The following is an 18341-nucleotide window of genomic DNA, read 5'->3' on the forward strand; positions in this document are numbered from 1 at the left end:
GGGATAGGAGCCTACATTGAAAAGGGCCGATGCTGGGGCCTCCGAGGCTGGGATCAGAGCCTGCCGTGAGGCAAGGCAGGTGCTGGGTCCTCCAAGGCAGAGATCGAAGCCTGCCGAGGGGCTAGGCTGATGCTGGGGCCACCGAAGCCGGGATCGGTGATTGCTGTGAGGCAAGGCCATTGCTGGGGCCTCCGAGGCCGATATTGGAGCCTGCTGAGGGAATAGGCCTGTGCCAGGGCCAGCGGCCGGCTTCAGAGCCTTCCGTGAAGCAAGGCCACTAGTGAGGCCTCCAAGGCAGAGATCGGAGTCTGTGGAGGCGTTAGGCTGGTGCTGGGACCAGCGAGGCCAGGATCGGAGCTTGCCATGTGGCAAGGCTGGTGCTGGGGTCTTCGAGGCCTGGATCGGAACCTGCCAAGAGGTTAGGCCAGTGCCAGGGCGCATGGCCAGCATTGGAGCCTTCCGTGAGTCAAAGCCACTACTGGGGCCTCTGAGGCCAAGATTGTAGCCTGCCAAGAGGTTAGGCCAGTGCCGGGCCAAGTGGACAGCATTGGACCCTGCCATGATGCAAGGTTGGTGCTGGGGCAAACGGCCAGCATCAGAGCCTGCTGTGAGGCAAGGTCGGTGCTGGGGCCTCCAAGGCCAGGATTGGAGTCTGCTGAGGGGTTAGGCCGGTTCCAGGGCCAATAGCCGGCATCGGAGCCTGCCGTGAGTCAAGGCCTCTACTTAAGCCTCCAAGGTCAAGATCGAAGACTGCCAAAGGGTTAGGCTGAGGCCGAGGCCAGTGAGACCTGAATCGGAGCCTTCCATGTGGCAAGGCCAGTGCCGGGGCCAGCGGCCCGCATTGGACCCTGCCGTGAGGCTAGGCCAGTGCTGGGGCCTACGAGGCCAGGATTGGAGACTGCTGAGTGGTTAGGTTAATGCCAGGGCCAGCGGCCAGCATCGGAGCCTTCTGTGAGGCAAGGCCACTACTGAGGCCTCCAAGGGTGGGATTGGAGCCTGCCAAGGGGTCAGGTTGGTGTGGGAGCCAGTGAGGCCGGGATTGGAGCCTACCATGAGGCAAGGCTGGTGCTGGGGCCTCCGAGGCTGGGATCCAACCCTGCTTAGGGGTTAGACCAGTGTTGGGGCCAGCAAGGCCAGAATCGGAGCCTTCCATGAAACAAGACTAGTGTGGGGGCCTACGAGGCCAGGATTGGACCCTGCCAAGGGGTTAAGCTGGTGCCTGAGCCAGCAGGCAGCATCAGAGCCTTCTGTCAGACAAGGCCACTACTGAGGCCTCTGAGAACAGGATTGGAGACTGCCAAGGGGTGAGGCAGAAGCCAAAGCCAGAGGCCAGCATCAGAGCCTGTCATGAAACAAGGCTGGTGCTGGGGCCTCCAAGGCCAGTACTGAAGCCTGCTGTGGGGTTAGGCCAGTACCGGGGCCAACAAGGCCGGGAGTGGAGCCTGCCATGATGCAAGGCCACTACTGAGGCCTCCAAGGCCAGGATCGGAGCCTGCCAAAAGTTCAGGCTGGTGCTGGGGCCAGCGAGGCTGGGATCATAGCCTGCTGTGTGGCAAGGCTGGTGCCAGGGCCAATGGCCGTGATCAGAGCCTGCCGTGAGTCAAGGCCACTACTGAGGCCTCCAAGGCTGGGATTGGAGCATGGCGAGGGGTAAGGCCGATGCTGGGGCTAACGGCTGGCATCAGAGCCACCCGTGAGGCAAGGCTGCTATTGGGACCTCCAAGGCCAGGAATGAAGCCTACCAAGGGGTTAGGCCTGTGCTGGGGCCAATGGCCAGCATCTGAGCCTGCCATGACGCAAGGCTGTTGCTGGGGCCTCTGAGGCCGGGATCAGAGCCTGCTGAGGGATTAGGCCGGTGCTGGGGCACATGGAAGGCATTGGAGCCTCCCGTGAGTCAAAGCCACTGCTGGGGCCTCTGAGGCCGGGATCGGAACCTGCCGAGAAGTTAGGCTGGTGCCGGGGCCAGCAGCCAGCATTGGATGTGCCGTGAGGCAAGGCCGGTGCTGGGGCCAACAGCCAGCATCGGAGCCTTCTGTGAGGCATTGGCCCCGGCACCAGCCTAACCCCTCAGAGCCTGCCAAGGGGTTAGGCCAGTGCCAGGGCCAATGCCCACCACCAGAGCTGGCCATAAGTCAAGGCCACTACTAAGGCCTCTGAGGCCGGGATCAGAGCCTACTGTGAGAAAAGGCCGGTGCTGGGGTGCCGAGACCACCTACTTCCTCTTGGCATCTGCGTGTGTGACAACCTCCCACGTAGTCAAATCGGCATATAGCCCCAAGAGGGTGTCGTCTCTGGCCAAAGTACTCCCCACTTTTAGATATTCTTTCATAACTATTATTCTTTTAGTAATGATTCTTTTAACTCTCCACATGAATTGCTCCAGTGGTGTAAGATCAGGACTGTGAGAAAAACTGAGTCTGTGGAAAATAAACTTCCTGGTAATTTGTCTAAGCCTCTAAACGTCCTCGGCTTTGTTCAAGTGGTAATAAAATCTAGTTAGAATTCAGAGGCAGTGACAGCATTCCTGTAACAGCAATTACAAAATGCAGATTTCCCCTCTATCTCTGACTTTCATTAACACACAGTAAAAGCATTAAGTTAACTGAAACCATTAGCCCTAAAGGGGTGGCAACCGGTAACTGTTTATCCTTGCGATCCTGCCTAGATACAGAGAAGATAAACTTTATGAGCAGCTAATACTGCCCAATACAATAGAGCTGAAGGCTAGGAAGATTCGTAACCTTTACACCCAGTATGAACACTTCCCGAGACAAAGAGGCGCCACAAAGAGGCACCACGTGGCTAAGAAATGAATATGTCTGAAACAAGGATAGATATAATAAATGTGTAAAAGAAAGGAAATATGGTGAGAATAAGAAAGGATTCTTTTATGAAGAAGAGCTTATCATAAGATTGTCCCAAATGGGAAAGAAAGGAATTGGAAAGATTAAAAACAGGTTGCAGAAGATTGGAATGTAGAAATTGATTATTTAAAAGAGGAATAGGCTTCTAATAAGCCTATCATTTGAGGAAAAGCGTTCAGCAGCTAAGGAAATACATCTGACAACTAAATCTAAAAACTTCATGGTATTTTTTTATGTTTATCTGCCAAACTGTGTTGTGAGTTTGCTTAAGCTTTCAGAATTTAGAAGGCAAGGCAGACACACCTGGGAGAACTCCATTACATCCACCTGGATTGCCACATCTCCCCATGCCTGACATATGGACTAAGCCCTAAAGATGGAAAGTTCCAAAAAGTTAAAGAAGACCCCATGAAAAGCCTATTCTCCAAGCCCTGGGTGTGCCGTTTCTTCTGGAATTTGCCCTTCACAAGAACAGCTGGATCTGCTGCAGGATCCGGAGAAGATTCTGAGCTAATCTCTTGAAAGCCGGACTAACTTGTTTTTTTTTTACCTTGATTATTGATTTATGGTGATTACACTCCTTTCTCTTTTTTTACTATTAACCCCACTGGTGAAAGATATAAATTTTCTGGGTTCTTGTAATAAAGTGTCATTAGCTCAAGAAGCTTTTGTCCATGTCAGATTCTTTCCAGAAGTGCCGTAAATAGGAACTTAAAGAAATTTTTTCCTAGAAGGGAAAGAATTGCTGCAGATAAGCGGCTGCAGTACGGCACCCTAATTCTTTGTCCATTTTTTCTGAGATTTTTCAATTGTGAGTGGAATCACGGCAATTTCGACTGAGCGGTTTGCGGCACTGGGGTCTCCGAGGCTAGAATGGGAGCCTGTCAAGGGGTTAGGCCGGTGCTGGGGCAGTGAGGCTGGGATCGAAGCCTGCCATGAGGAAAGGCCTGTGCTGGGGTCTCAGAGGCCAGGATTGGAGCCTGCAAAGGGGTAAGGCCAATGCTAGGGCCAACGGCCGGCATCGGAGCCAGCCATGAGGCAAGGCTGCTACTGGGGCCTCCAAGGCCAGGAACAGAGCTTACTGAGGGGTTAGGCTGGTGCCAGGGCCAATGGCCGGCATATGAGCCTGCCATGAGGCAAGGCTGTTGCTGGGGCCTCCGAGCATGGGATCGGAGCCTGCTGAAGGGTAAAGCCAATGCTGGGGCCATTGGCCAGCATCAAAGCCTGCCAGAGGCAAGTCTGGTGCTGGAGACTCTGAGGCCGGGATCAGAGCCTGCCATGGGGTTAGGCCAGTCCCGGGGCAAATGGCCAGCATTGGATCCTGCCGTGAGGCAAGGCCTGTGCTGGGGCCTCCAAGGCAGGGATTGGAGCCTTCCGAGGGGTTAGGCCAGTGCCGGGGCTAGCAGACAGCATCGGAGCCTGCTGTGAGGCAAGGCCGGTGCTGAGGCCTTTGAGGCTGAGATCGAAACCTGCCAAGGGGTTAGGTCAATGCCAGGGCCAGCGGCCCGCTTCAGAGCCTTCTGTGAGGCAAGGCCGCTACTGAGGCCTCCAGGGCCAAGATTGGAGCCTGTAGTGGGATTAGCCTGGTCCTGCCATGGGGTTAGGCTGGTCCCAGGGCCAGTGGCCATAATCTAAGCCTGCCATGAGTCAAGGCCACTACTGGGGCCTTCGAGGCCGGGATTGGAGTCTGCCGATGGGTGAGGCTGGTGCCGGGGCCAGCAGACAGCATAGGAGCATTTCGTGAGGCAAAGCCACTACTGAAGCCTCAGAGGCCACGATTGGAGCCTGCCAAGGGTTTAGGCTGGTGCCAAGGCCAGCGAGTCTGGAATCGGAGCCTGCTGAGGGGATAGGCCAATGCTGGGGCCAGCGAAGCCGGGATCGTAGACTGCTGTGATGTAAGTCCACCACTGAGGCCTCCAAGGCTGAGATTGGAGCCTGTAGAGGGGTTAAGCCAGTGCTAGGAACAGTGAGGACAGGATCGGAGCCTGCCATGAGGCAAGGCTGGTGCTGGGGCCTCTGAGGCCTGAATTGGAGCCTGCCAAGGGGTTAGGCCGGTGCCGGGACCCATGGAAGGCATTGGAGACTCCCGTGAGTCAAAGACACTACTGGGGCCTCTGAGGCCAGGATCGGAGCCTGCAGAGGGGTTAGGCTGGTGCCAGGGCCAGTGACCAGCATTGGACCCTGCCATTAGGCAAGGCCAATGCTGGGGCTAACGGCCAGCATCAGAGCCTGCTGTGAGGCAAGGCTGGTGCTGGGGCCTGTGAGGCCGGGATTGGAGCCTGACGAGTGGTTAGGTCAATGCCGGGACCAGCAGCTGGCATCGGAGGCTTCTGTGAGGCAAGGCCACTATTGAGGCCTCCGAGGCTGATATCAGAGCCTGCCAAGGGGTCAGGCCCATGCTGGGGCCAGCGAGGTTGGGATTGGAGCATGCCATTGTGCAAGGATGATGCTATTGTCTCAGAGGCCAGGATTGGAGCCTGCTGAGGGGTAAGGCCGATGCTGGGGCCTATGACCAGCATTGGATCCAGCCGTGAGGCAAGGCCACTACTGGGTCTTCCAAAGCCAGGATCAAAGCCTACTGAGGTGTTAGGCCTGTTCCAGTCCCAAAGGCCAGCATCTGAGCCTACCATGATGCAAGGCCATTGCTGGGTCCTCTGAGGCCGGGATCGGAGTCTGTCAAGGGGTTAGACCAATGCTGGGGCTAGCGAGGCTGGGATCGGAGCCTGCTGTGAGGCAAAGCCAGTCCTTGGGCTATCGAGGTCGGGATCGGAGCCTTTTGTGAGGCAAGGCCAGAACTAGGGCTTCTGAGGCCGGGATGGAGACTGCAGAGCGGTAAGGCCGGTGCTGGGGCCAGTGGCCAGCATTGGAGCCAGCCATGAGGCAAGGCCACTACTGAGGCCTCCGAGGCTGGTATCAGAGCCTGCCAAGGAGTTAGGCTGGTACTGGGGCCTCTTAGGCAGGGATCAGAACCTACCAAGTGTGTAGGCTGGTGCCGGGGCCAGCAGCCAGCATCAGACCCTGCCGTGAGGCAAGGCCAGTTATGGGGCCTCCAGGGCCAGGATCGAACCCTGTCCAGGGGTTAGGTCGATGCCGAGACCAGCGAGGCTGCTATCAGAGTCTGCCATGAGACAAGGCTGGTGCTGTGGCCTCCAAGGATGAATTCGGAGCCTGCCAAGGGGTTAGGCCGCTGCCAGGGCCAGTGAGGCCAGAATTGGAGCCTACCTTGAGGCAAAGATGGTTCTTGGGGCTTCCGAGGCCAGGATCAGAGCCTGCTGAGGATTCGGCCAGTGCAGGGACCAACGGCCTGCATTGGAACCTTCTGTGAGGCAAGGCCACTGCTAAGGTCCCCGAGTCTGGGATTGTAGCCTGCTGAGGGGTTAGAGGTCGCTGCCGGATCCAGTGAGGCCGGGATCAGTGCCTACTGGGAGGCAAGGCCAGTGCTGAAGCCTCCCAGCCCAGGATCAGAACCTGTCGAGGGCTTAGTCCGGTGCTGAGGCTAGCGTGGCCAGGAACGGAGCCTGCTGTGAGGCAAGGCCGGTGCTGGGCCTTCGAGGCCAAGATTGAAGCCAGTCGAGGTGTTAGGCCGGTGCCAGGGCCAATGCCCAGCATCTGAGCCTGCTGTGAGGCAAGGCCGGTGCTGGGGCCAATGGCCAACATTGGAGCCAGCCATGATGAAAGGCTACTACTGAGGCCTCCAAGGCTTATATCGAACCTGCTGAGGGGATAGGTTGGTGCTGTGTCCAGTGAGGCTGGAATCAGAGCCTGCTGTGAGGCAAGGCCGGTGCTATGGCCTCTGAGGCAGGATTCGGAACCTGCCAAGGGGGTAGGCCAGTGCCTCTGAGGCAAGGCCGGTACTGGGGCTTCCAAGCCCGGTATTGGAGCCTACAGAGCAGTAAGGCTGCTGCTGGGGCCAATGGCCGGCATCAGAGTCAGCCATGAGGCAAGGCCACTACTGCATCCTCCGAGGCCGGTATTGGAGCCTGCTGAGAATTTAGGCTGCTGTTGGAGCCAACGAGGCCAGAATCGAAGCCTGGCATGAGGCAAGGCTGGTGCTGGGGCCTCCGAGGCTAGGATCGAAGGCTGCCAAGGGGTTAGGAGGGTGCCAAGGCCAGCAGCCAGCATTGGAGCCTTCCATGAGGCAAGGCCACTCCTGAGGCCTCCAAGGCCGGGATCAATGCATGCCGAGGGATTAGGCCAGTGCTGGGGCTAACAATGTTGGGATCGGAGCCTGCCGTGAGGCAAAGCCAGTCCTTGGGTATCGAGGTCAGAATCAGCCTGTTGTGAGGCAAGGCTGGTACTGGGGCTTCCGAGGCCAGGATCAGAGACTGCAAAGTGGTAAGGCTGGTGCTGGGGCCAATGGCCAGCATCAGAGCCAGCCATGAGGCAAGGCCACTACTGAGGCTTCTGAGACTAGTATCAGAACCTGCCGAGGGGTTAGGCCGGTGCTGGGGCCAGCAAGGCAGGGATAGAAACCTGCTGTGAGGCAAGGCTCGTGCTGGGGCCTCTGAGGTAGGGATGGGAACCTGTCAAGGGGTAGGCCAGTGCTGGGGCCAGAGGCCAGCATCAGAGCCTGCCGTGAGGCAAGGCTGGTCCTGGGGCCTCCAGGGCCGGGATTGGAGCCTGTCCAGGGGTTAGGCCAATGCCGGGACCAGCGAGGCTGCTATCAGAGCCTGCCATGATACAAGGCCGGTGCGGTGGCCTCTGAGGCCAGGATTGGAGCCTGCCGAGGGGTTAGGCCTATGTTGGGCCACCGGCCAGCATCAGAGTCTGCCATGAGGCAAGGCCAGTGCTGGCGCCTCCGATGCCAGGATTGGTGCCTGTCAAGGGGTTAGGCTGGTGACTGGCCGATGCCTGGCATCTGAGCCTGCCATGAGGCAAGGCCTGTGCTGGGGCCTCCAATGCCAGGATTGGAGCCTGCAGAGAGGTTAGGCTGATGCTGGGGCCAGAAGCCAGCATCAGAGCCAGCCGTAGGCAAGGACGGTGCTGGGGACTCTGAGGCCAGGATCAGAGCCTGCCGAGGGGTTAGGCTGGTGCCGGGGCCATGGAGACCGGGATCAGCGCCTGACATGAAGCAAGGCTGGATCTGGGGCCTCCGAGGCCAGGATAGAAGCCTGCTGAGGGGTTAGGATGGTGCTGAGGCCAGCGGCCTGCATTGGAGCCTTCCGTGAGGCAAGGCCACTACTGAGGCCTCAGAGGCCGGGATGAACACATGCTAAGGGGTTAGGCCAGTGCTGTGCCTCAGAGGCCTGGATCGGAACCTGCCAAGGTGTTAGGCCGGTGCTAGGACCAGCGAGGCTGGGATCGGAGCCTGCTGTGAGGAAAGGCCAGTCCTTGGGCTATCGAGGTCGGAATTGGAGCCTGTCGTGAGGCAAGGCCGGTCCTGGGGCCTCCAGGGCCGGGATTGGAGCCTGTCCAGGGGTTAGGCCGATGCCGGGACCAGCAAGGCTGCTATCGGAGCCTGCCGTGATACAAGGCCAGTGCGGTGGCCTCTGAGGCTGGGATTGGAGCCTGCCGAGGGGTTAGGCCTATGCTGGGCCACCAGCCAGCATTGGAGTCTGCCATGAGGCAAGGGCGGTGCTGGGGACTCCGAGGCCAGGATCAGAACCTGTCAAGTGCTTAGGCCAGTGCCGGGGCCAGCGAGGACGGGAACGGAGCCTGCCATGAGGCAAGGCATGTGCTGACCCCTCTGAGGACAGAATCGGTGCTTGTAGAGGGGTTAGGCTGGTGACAGGGCCAATGCCCGGCATCTGAGCATGCCATAAATCAAGGCAAGTGCTGGGGCCTCCGAGGCCAGGATCAGAGCCTGCTGATGGGTTAGGCCGGTGCCGAGGCCAGCGTGGCTGGGAACGGAGACTGCCATGAGGCAAGGCCGGTGCTGGGGCCTCTGATGCCGAGTTTGGGGCCTGCCGAGAAGTTAGGCAGATGCTGGGGCCAGCAGCCAGCATCGGAGCCTGCCATAGGCAAGGACAGTGCTGGGGACTCTGAGGCCGGGATCAGAGCCTGCCGATGGATTAGGCTGGTGCCGAGGCCAGCATAGCCAGGAACAGAGACTGCCATGAGGCAAGGCCACTACTGAGACTCCCTAGGCTGGGATCAGAGCCTGCTGTGAGGCAAGGCCTGTACTGGGGCTTCTGAGCCCAGGAACAGAGCCTGCAGAGCGGTAAGGCTGGTGCTCAGACCAATGGAAGGCATTGGAGCCAGCCATGAGGCAAGGCCACTACTGAAGCCTTAGAGGCCGGGATTGGAGCCTGTCAAGAGGTTAGGCCGCTGCTGGGGTCAGGAGGCCTGGATCAGAGCCTACCTTGAGGCAAGGATGGTTCTGGGGCCTCCGAGGCCAGGATCAGTACATGCCAAGTGTTTAGGCTGGTGCAGGGGCCAATGGCCAGCATCGGAGCGTTCTCTGAGGCAAGGTCACTACTGAGGCCTCCGAGGCCGGGATCAGAGCCTTACGAGGGATCAGGCCGGTGCTGGGGCCAGCGAGGCTGGGATCGGAGCCTGCCATGTGGCAAGGCCGGTGCTAGGGTCTCAGAGGCCAGAATCGGAGACTCCCAAGGGGTAAAGCCGATGCTGGGGCCAACGGCCAGCATCAAAGCCAGCCGTGAGGCAAAGCAGCTACTGGGGCATCCAAGGCAAGGATCAAGGACTATCGAGGGATTAGGCCTGTGCTGGGGACAATGGCCGGCATCTGAGCCTGACATGATGCAAGGCCATTGCTGGGGCCTCAGAGGCCAGGATTGGAGTCACCTGAGGGATTAGGTCGATGCTGGGGCCAGTGGCAAGCATCGAAGCCTCCATTAGACAAGGCCGGTGCTGGAGACTCCAAGGCCAGGATCGGAGCCTGCCAAGGGGTTAGGCTGGTGCTGGGGCCAAGGAGGCCGGGATAGGAGCCTACCATGAGTCAAGGCCAGTGCTGGGGTCGCAGAGGCCAGGATTGGAGCCTACCGAGAGGTTAGGCCCGTGTCGGGGACAGCGATGCCTTGATCGGGGCCTGCCATGCCTTGATCGGGGCCTGCCATGAGACAAGGCCAGTGCTGGGGCCTCCAAGGATGGGATTGGAACCTGCCGAGGTGTTAGGCCAGTGCCGGGGCCAATGGTCGGCATGTGAGCCTCCCGTGAGTCAAGGCTGGTGCGGTGGCCTCTGAGGGCAGGATCGGAGCCAGCCAAGGGTTAGGCCTATGCTGGGCCAGCAGCCAGTATTGGAGCCTGCCATGAGGCAAAGCCGGTGCTGGGGCCACCGAGGCCGGAATCAGAGCCTGTCGAGGGCTTAGTCTGGTGCCGGGGCCAGCAAGGCCAGGTACAGAGCCTGCCATGAGGCAAGCCAGTGCTGGCGCCTCTGAGGCCGGGATTGGTGACTTTTGAGGGGTTAGGCCAGTGATGGGGCCAATGCCCAGCATCTGAGCCTGCCGTGAGTCAAGGCCGGTGCCTGGGCATCAAAGGCAGGGATTGGAGCCTGCCGAGGGGTTAGGCCAGTGCCGAGGCCAGCATGGCAGGGATTGGAGACTTCCGTGAGGCAAGGCCGGTACTGGGGCTTCTGAGTTTGGGATCAGAGCCTGCAGAGCAGTAAGGCTGGTGCTGGGGCCAACGGCTGGCATCAGAGCCAGCCATGAGGCAAGGCCACTATTGAAGCCTCCGAGGCCGGGATCGGAACCTGTCAAGAGGTTAGGCCACTGCTGGGTCCAGCAAGGATGGGATAGGAGCCTGGCATGAGGCAAGGCTGGTGCTGGGGACACCAATGCCAGGATCAAAGCCTGCTAAGTGGTTAGGACGGTGCCAAGGCCAGCGGCTGGCATTGGAGCCTTCCATTAGGCAAGGCCACTACTGAGGCCTCCGATGCCAGGATCAATGCATGCCGAGGAGTTAGGCCGATGCTGAGCCTAAGAAGCCTGGATTGGAGCCTGCCGAGGTATTAGGCTGGTGCTGGGGCCAGCGAGGCTGGAATCGGAGCCTGCCGTGAGGAAAGGCCAGTCCTTGGTCTATCGAGGTCAGGATCGTAGCCTGTCATGAGGCAAGGCTGGTACATGGACTTCCGAGACCTGGATCAGAGACTGCAGAGCTATAAGGCCGGTGCTGTGGCCAATGGCCAGCATCGGAGCCAGCCATGAGGCAAGGCCACTATTAAGGAATCCGAGGTCGGTATTGGAGCCTCCCTAGGGGTTAGGCCGATGCTGGAGCCAGCGAGGCTCGGATGGAGCCTGCTGTGAGGCAAGGCCAGTGCTGGGGCCTCCAAGACAGAGATTGGAACCTGCCAAGGGGATAGGCCAGTGTTGGGGCCAGCAGCCAGCATCAGAGCCTGCCGTGAGGCAAGGCCGATGCTAGGGTCTCCGGAGCCGGGATCGGAGACTTTCCAGGTTTTAGACTGCCAGGACCAGCAAGGCTACTATTAGAGCCTGCCATGAGACAAGGCCGGTGCTGGGGCCTCCAAGACTGATATCAGAGCCTGCAGAGGGGTTAGGCCGCTGCCAAGGCCAGTGAGCCGGAATCGGAGCTTACCTTGAGGCAAGGCCCATTCTGGGGCCTCCAAGGCCAGGATTGGAGCCTGCCGAGGTTTAGGTCGGTGAGGGACAACTGCCGGCATTGGAGCCTTCTGTGAGGCAAGGCCACTACTGAGGCCTCCGAGGCCGGGATCAATGCCTGCCAAGAGGTTAGGCCGGTTCCGGGGCCAGTGGCCAGCATTGGAGCCTTCCATGAGACAAGGCCACTACTGAGGCCTCCGAGGCTGGGATCGTAGCCTGCTGAGGTGTTAGTTCGGTGCCGGGGACAGCGAGGCTGGGTTCGGAGCTTGCTGAGAAGTTAGGCCGGTGACGGGGCCAGTGTCCGGCATCTGAGCCTGCTGTGAGGCAAGGCTGGTACTGTGGCCTCTGATGCTGGGATTGGAGCCTGCCGAGAATTTAGGCTGATGCTGGTGCCAGCAGCCAGCATTGGAGCCTGCCGTAGGCAAGGACAGTGCTGGGGACTCGGAGCCGATATTGGAGCCTGTCGAGAGGTTAGGCTGCTGCTAGTGCCAGCAAGGCTGGGACAGGAGCCTGCTGCTAGGCAAGACCGGTTCTGGGGCCTCTGAGGCAGGGATCGGAACCTGCTAAGGGGGTAGGCTTGTGCCAGGGCCTCCGAGGCCGATATAGGAGCCTGCGGAAGGGTTAGACCACTGCCGGGGCCAGTGAGGCAGGAATCGGAGCCTACCTTGAGGCAAGGCCAGTTCTGGGGCCTCCGAGGCCAGGATCGGAGCCTGCCGAGGAGTTAGGCCAGTGCCAGGGCCAGTGGCCAGCATTGGAGCCTTCTGTGAGAAAAGGCCACTACTAAGGCCCCCGAGGCCGGGATCATAGCCTGCTGAGGGGTTAGGTCGGTGCCAGGGCAGCGAGGCCAGGATCGGAGCCTGCTGTGAGGCAAGGCCGGTCCTGAGGCCTCTGATGCTGGGATTGAAGCCTGCCGAGAAGTTAGGCTGATGCTGGGGCCAGCAGCCAGCATCGGAACTTACCGTAATCAAGGACGGTGCTGGGGAATCCGAGGCTGGGTTCAGGGCCTTCCGAGGGGTTAGGTCGGTGTCGGGGCCAGCAGCTGGCATCGGAGCCTTTCATGAGACAAGGCCGCTACTGAGGCCCCCAAGGCCGGAATTGGAGCCTGCTGAGGAATTAGATCATAGCTGGGGCCAGCAAGTCCAGGATCGGAGCCTGTTGTGAGGCAAGGCCAGTGCTGGGGCCTCTGAGGAAGCAATTGGAAACTGCCAAGGGGGTAGGCCGGTGCCGGGGCCAGCGGCCAGCATCAGAGCCTGCAATGAGGCAAGGCCGGTGCTGGGGCCTCCAGGACCGGGATCGGAGCCTGTCCAGAAGTTAGGCCGATGCCAGAACCTGTGAGGCTGCAATCGGAGCCTGCCATGATACAAGGCCTGTGCGGTGGCCTCCGAGGCCGGGATTGGAGCCTGCCGAGGGTTTAGGCTGGTGCCAAGGCCAGCGAGGCTGGAATTGGAGCCTGCCGAGGGTTTAGGCTGGTGGCAAAACCAGCGAGGTCAGGATCGGAGCCTGCCGTGAGGCAAGGCCGGTGCTGGGGCCTCCGAGGCCAGGATCGAAGCCTGTCGAGGGGTTTGGCCAGTGACAGGGCCAATGCCTGATATCTAAGCCTGCTGTGAGACAAGGCCGTTGCTGGGGCCTCTATGCTGGGATCAGAGCCTGCTGAGAAGTTAGGCTGATGCTTGGGCCAGCAGCCAGCATTGGAGCCTGCCGTAGGCAAGGAAGGTGCTGGGGACTCTGAGCCTGCCGAGGGGTTAGGCCGGTGCCGAGGCCAGTGGCTGGCATCAGAGCCTTCTGTGAGGCAAGGCAGCTACTGAGGCCCCCTATACCGGTATCGGAGCCTGCCGAGGGGTTACGACGGTGCTGGGGACAGCGATTCTGGGATCAGAGCCTGCCATGAGGTAAGGCCAGTGCCTGGCCCACCAAGGTCAGGATCGGAGCCCGGCATGAGGCAAGGCTGGTACTGGGGCTTCCAAGCCTGGGATTGGAGCCTGCAGAGTGGTAAGGCCGGTGCTGGGACCAATGGCCAGAATCAGAGCCAGCCATGAGGCAAGGACACTACTGAAGCCTCCGAGGCCGGAATCGGAGTCTTCCGAGTTTTAGGCCACTGCTGGGGCCAGCGAGGCCAGGATCAAAACCTGGCATGAGGAAAGGCTGGTGCTGGGTCCTCAGAGGCCAGGATCAAAGCCTGCTGAGGGATTAGTATGGTGTTGAGGCCAGTGGACAGCCTTGGAGCCTTCTTTGAGGCAAGGCCACTACTGAGGTCTCTAAGGGCAGGATCAACGAATGCCAAGGAGTTAGGCCAATGCTGGGTCTCAGAGGCCTGGATAAGAGCCTGCTGAGGTGTTTAGGCTGGTGCTGGGGCCAGCGAGGCTGGGATTGGAACCTGCTGTGAGTCAAGGCCAGTCCTTGGGCTATCAAGGTTGGGATCTGAGCCTGGTTTAAGGCAAGGACAGTACTGGGGCTTCCGAGGCTGGGACCGGAGACTGCAGAGCAGTAAGGCCGGTGCTGGGGCCAGTGGCCAGCATCTGAACCTGCCATGAGTTATGGCCAGTGCGACAGCCTCTGAGGCCAGGATTGGAGCCTGCTCAGGGGTTAGGACGATGCTAGGGCCAACGAGGACAGGATTGGAGCCTGCCATGAATCAAGGCCACTACTGAGGCCCCTGAGGCTGGGATCATAGCCTGCTGAGGGGTTAGGACAGTGCCGGGGCCAGCAAGGCAGGGATCGGAGCCTGCTGAGGGGTTAGGCCAGTGCCGGGGCCAGCGAAGCCGGGATCGGAGCCTGCCGTGAGGCAAGGCTGGTGCTGGGGCCTCAGAGGCCGGGATCGGAGCCTGCCATGAGGCAAGGCCAGTGCTGGGGCCTCCGAGGCCAGAATCAGAGCCTGCCTAGGGCTTAGGCTGGTGCCAAGGCCATCGTGGCCGGGAATGGAGCCTGCCATGTGGCAAGGCCAGTGCTGGGGTCTCAGAGGCTGGGATCGAAGCCTGCCAAGGGGTTAGGCTGATGCTGGGGCCATTGGCTGGTATTGGAGCCAGCTGTGAGGCAAGGCTGCTACTGGCGCCTCCAAGGGAGGGATCAAAGCCTACTGAGGTGTTAGGTCTGTGCCGGGGCCAATGGCTAGCATCTGGGCCTGCCGTGATGCAAGGCCATTGCTGGGGCCTCTGAGGCCGGGATCGGAGCCTGCCGAGGGGTTAGGCTGGTGCCGGGGCCAGCACACAGCATAGAAGTATGTCGTGAGGCAAGGCCTCTACTGAGGCCTCCGAAGCCAGGAATGGAACCTGCCGAGGGTTTAGGCTGGTGCCGAGGCCAGCGAGGCTGGAATAGGAGCCTGCTGAGGGGTTAGGCTGGTGCCGAGGCCAGCGAGGCCAGGAGTGGAGACTTGTGTGAGGCAAGGCCACTACTGAGGCCTCTGAGGCTGGGATCAGAGCCTGCCATGTGGCAAGGTCAGTCACTGGGCCACCGAGGTTGGGATCTGAGCCTATTGTGAGGCAAGGCCTTGTACTGAGGCTTCCGAGGCTGGGATCGGAGGCTGCAGAGCGGTAAGGCTGGTGCTGGGGCCAACAGCTGGCATCGGAGCCTTCTGTGAAGCAAGGCCACTACTGAGACCTCCAGGGTGGTATTGGAGCCTGCCGAGGGTTTAGGCCGGTGCCGGGGCCAGCGAGGCCAAGATCAGAGCCTGCCGTGAGTCAAGGCTGGTGCTGTGTTCTCAGAGGCCGTGATTGGAGTCTGCCAAGGGGTTAGGCCAATGCTGGGGCCAGTGGCCAGCATTGAAGCCTGCCATGAGGCAAGGCTGGTGCTGGAGACTCCAAGGCTGAGATGGGAGCCTGCCAAGGGGTTAGGCCAGTTCTGGGGCCAGTGAGGTTGCGATCGGAGCCTGCCATGAGGCAAGGCCAGTGCTGGGGTCTCAGAGGCCAGGTTCAGAGCCTGCCAAGGGGTTAGGCTGGTTCCGGGCCAACGAGACCAGGATCGGAGAATGCTTTGAGTAAGGCTGGTGCTAGGGCCTCCAAGGCTAATATTGGAGCCTGCTGAGGGGTTAGGCCAGTTCTAGGGGCCAGTGGCCAGCATCGGAGCCATCTGTGAGGCAAGGCCACTACTGAGGCCCCCAAGGTAGGGATCGTAGCCTGCTGAGTAGTTAGCATGATTCCGGGGCCAGCAAGGCTGGGTTCGGAGCCTGCAGAAGGGGTTAGGCCAGTGCCAGGGCCAGCGAGGCCTGGATTGGAGCCTGCCGTGAGGCAAGGCCAGTGCTGGGGCCTCAGAGGCGAGGATCAGAACCTGCCTAGGGCTTAGGCCGGTGCTGAGGCCAGCATGGCCGGGAACGGAGCCTGCCGTGTGGCAAGCCTGGTGCTCAGGTCTCAGAGACCAGGATTGGACACTGTCAAGGGGTAAGGCTGATGATGGGGCCAACGGCCAGCATTGGAGCCAGCCGTGAGGCAAGGCCGCTACTGGGGCCTCCAAGGCAGGGAACAGGGAGGCCTTGATCGGAGCCTGCCCTGAAGCAAGGCCAGTGCTGGGGCCTCCGAGGCTGGGATCGGAGTCTGCCGAGGGGTTAGGCCAGTGCTGGGACCAGCAGCAAGCATCGGAACCTGCTGTGAGGCAAGGTTGTTGCTGGGACCTCCGAGGCCGGGATCAGAGTCGGTTGAGGGGTTAGGCCATTGCCGGGGACAGCGAGGCCTTGACCGGAGCCTGCCATGAGACAAGGCCAGTGTTGGGGCCTCCGAGGCCGAAATTGGAACCTGCCGAGGGGTTAGGCCTGTGCCATGGTCAATGGCCGGCATCTGAGCCTGCCGTGAATTAAGGCTGGTGCGACGGCCTCTGAGGACAGGATCGGAGCCTGCTGAGGGTTTAGGATGGTGCCAGGGCCATCGAGGCCGGGATAGGAGCCTGCCATGAGTCAAGGCCACTACTAGGCCCCTGAGGCTGGGATCATAACCTGCTGAGGGGTTAGGATGGAGCTGGGGCCAGCGAGGCAGGGATCAGAGCCTGCTGAGGGTAGTTAGGCCAGTGCCAGGGCCAGCAAAGCTGGGATTGGAGCCTGTCATGAGGCAAGGCCGGTGCTGGGGCCTCAGAGGCCAGGATCAGAGCCTGCTGTGAGGAAAGGCTGGTGCTGGGGCCTCCTAGGCCAGGATCAGAGCCTGCCGAGGGCTTAGGCTGGTGCCAAGGCCAGCATGGCCAGGAACAGAGCCTGCCATGTGGCAAGGCTGGTGCTTGGGCCTCCGAGGCTGGGATCAAAGCCTGTCGAGGGGTTAGGTCAGTGCCGGGGCTAATGCCCATCATCTGAGCCTACCATGAGGCAAGGCCATTGCTGGGGCCTCTGATGCTGGGATCAGAGCCTGCCGAGTGGTTCGGCTGATGCTGGGGCCAGCAGCCCACATCAGAGCCTGCTGTAGGCAAGGATGGTGCTGGGGACTTCGAGGCTGGGATCAGAGCCTGCTGAAAGGTTAGGCAGGTGACAGGGCCAGCGGCTGGCATCGGAGCCTTCCGTGAGTCAAGGCTGCTACTGAGGCCCCCGAGGCTGGGATTGGAGCCTGCCGAAGAGTTAGTTCATTGCTGGGGCCAGGATCGGAGACTGCTTTGAGGCAAGACCGGTGCTGGGGCATCTGAGGCCAATATTGGAGCCTGCCAGGGGGTAGGCCAGTGCCGGGGCCAGTGGCCAGCATCAGAGCCTTCGGTAAGGCAAGGCCACTACTGAGGCCCCCAAGGCTGGGATCATAGCCTGCCGAGGGGTTAGGCCAGTGCCGGGGCCTGCGAGGCCAGGATTGGAGCCTGCCATGAGGCAAGACCAGTGCTGGGACCTCAGAGGCCAGGATTGGAGCCTGCTGTGAGGCAAGGTCAGTGCTGGGGTCTCAGAGGCCAGGATCGGAGCCTGCCGAGGAGTTAGGCCAGTGCCGGGGAGAGCGAGGCCTTGATCGGAGCCTGCCATGAGACAAGTCCAGTGCTGGGGCCTCCGAGGCTGGGATTGGAACCTGCTTAAAGGTTAGGCCAGTGCCAGGGCCAATGGCCAGCATCTGAGCCAGCCGTGAGTCAAGGTTGTTGCAGCTGCCTCTGAGTCCATGATAGGAGCCTGCCGAGGGGTTAGGCCTATGCTGGGCCAGCGGTCAGCATTGGAGCCTGCCATGAGGTGAGGCTGGTGCTGGGGCCTCCGAGGCCAGGATCAGAGGCTACCGAGTGGTTAGGTCGGTGCCAGGGCCAGCGAGGCCAGGAACGAAGCCTCACATGAGACAAGGCCAGTGCCGGCGACTCCACGGCTGGGATCGGTGCCTGTCAAGGGGTTAGGCTAGAGACAGGGCTAGTGCCTGGCTTCTGAGCCTGCCATGAGTCAAGGCCGGTACTGGGGCCTTATAGGCCAAGATCGGTGCCTATTGAGGGGTTAGGCCAGTGACAGGGCCAATGTCTGGCATCTGAGCCCGTCGTGAGGCAAGGCTGATTCTGGGGCCTCTGATGACGGGATCGAAGCCTGCCTTGAAGTTAGGCTGATGCTGGAGCCAGCAGCCAGCATTGGAGCCTGCTGTAGGCAAGGACAGTGCTGGGAACTCCAAGGCTGGGATCAGAGCCTGCTGAGGGGTTAGGCCGGTGCCAGGGCCAGTGGCTGGCATCGGAGCCTTCCGTGAGGCAAGGTCACTACTGAGGCCCTCTAGGCTGGGATTGGAGCCTGCAGAGTGGTTAGGTTGGTGCTGGGGCCAGCGAGTCTGGGATCGGAGCCTAGCATCAGGCAAGGCCAGTGCTTGGCCCACCAAGTTTGGGATAGGAGCCTTCTGTGAGGCAAGGCCAGTACTGGGGCCTCCAAGGCCGATATCAGAGACTGCCAAGGGATTAGGACACTGCCAGGACTAGTGAGGCCGGAATCGGAGCCTACCTTCAGGCAAAGCTGGTTCTGGGGCCTCCGAGGCCATGATCAGAGCCTTCTGAGGGTTTAGGCTGGTGCAGGGGCCAACGGCTGGCATCGGAGCCTTCTGTGAGCCAAGGCCACTACTGAGGC

This window comes from Muscardinus avellanarius, assembly GCF_963383645.1.
Source record: "Muscardinus avellanarius genome assembly, chromosome: 9".
Lineage (NCBI taxonomy): Eukaryota > Metazoa > Chordata > Mammalia > Rodentia > Gliridae > Muscardinus > Muscardinus avellanarius.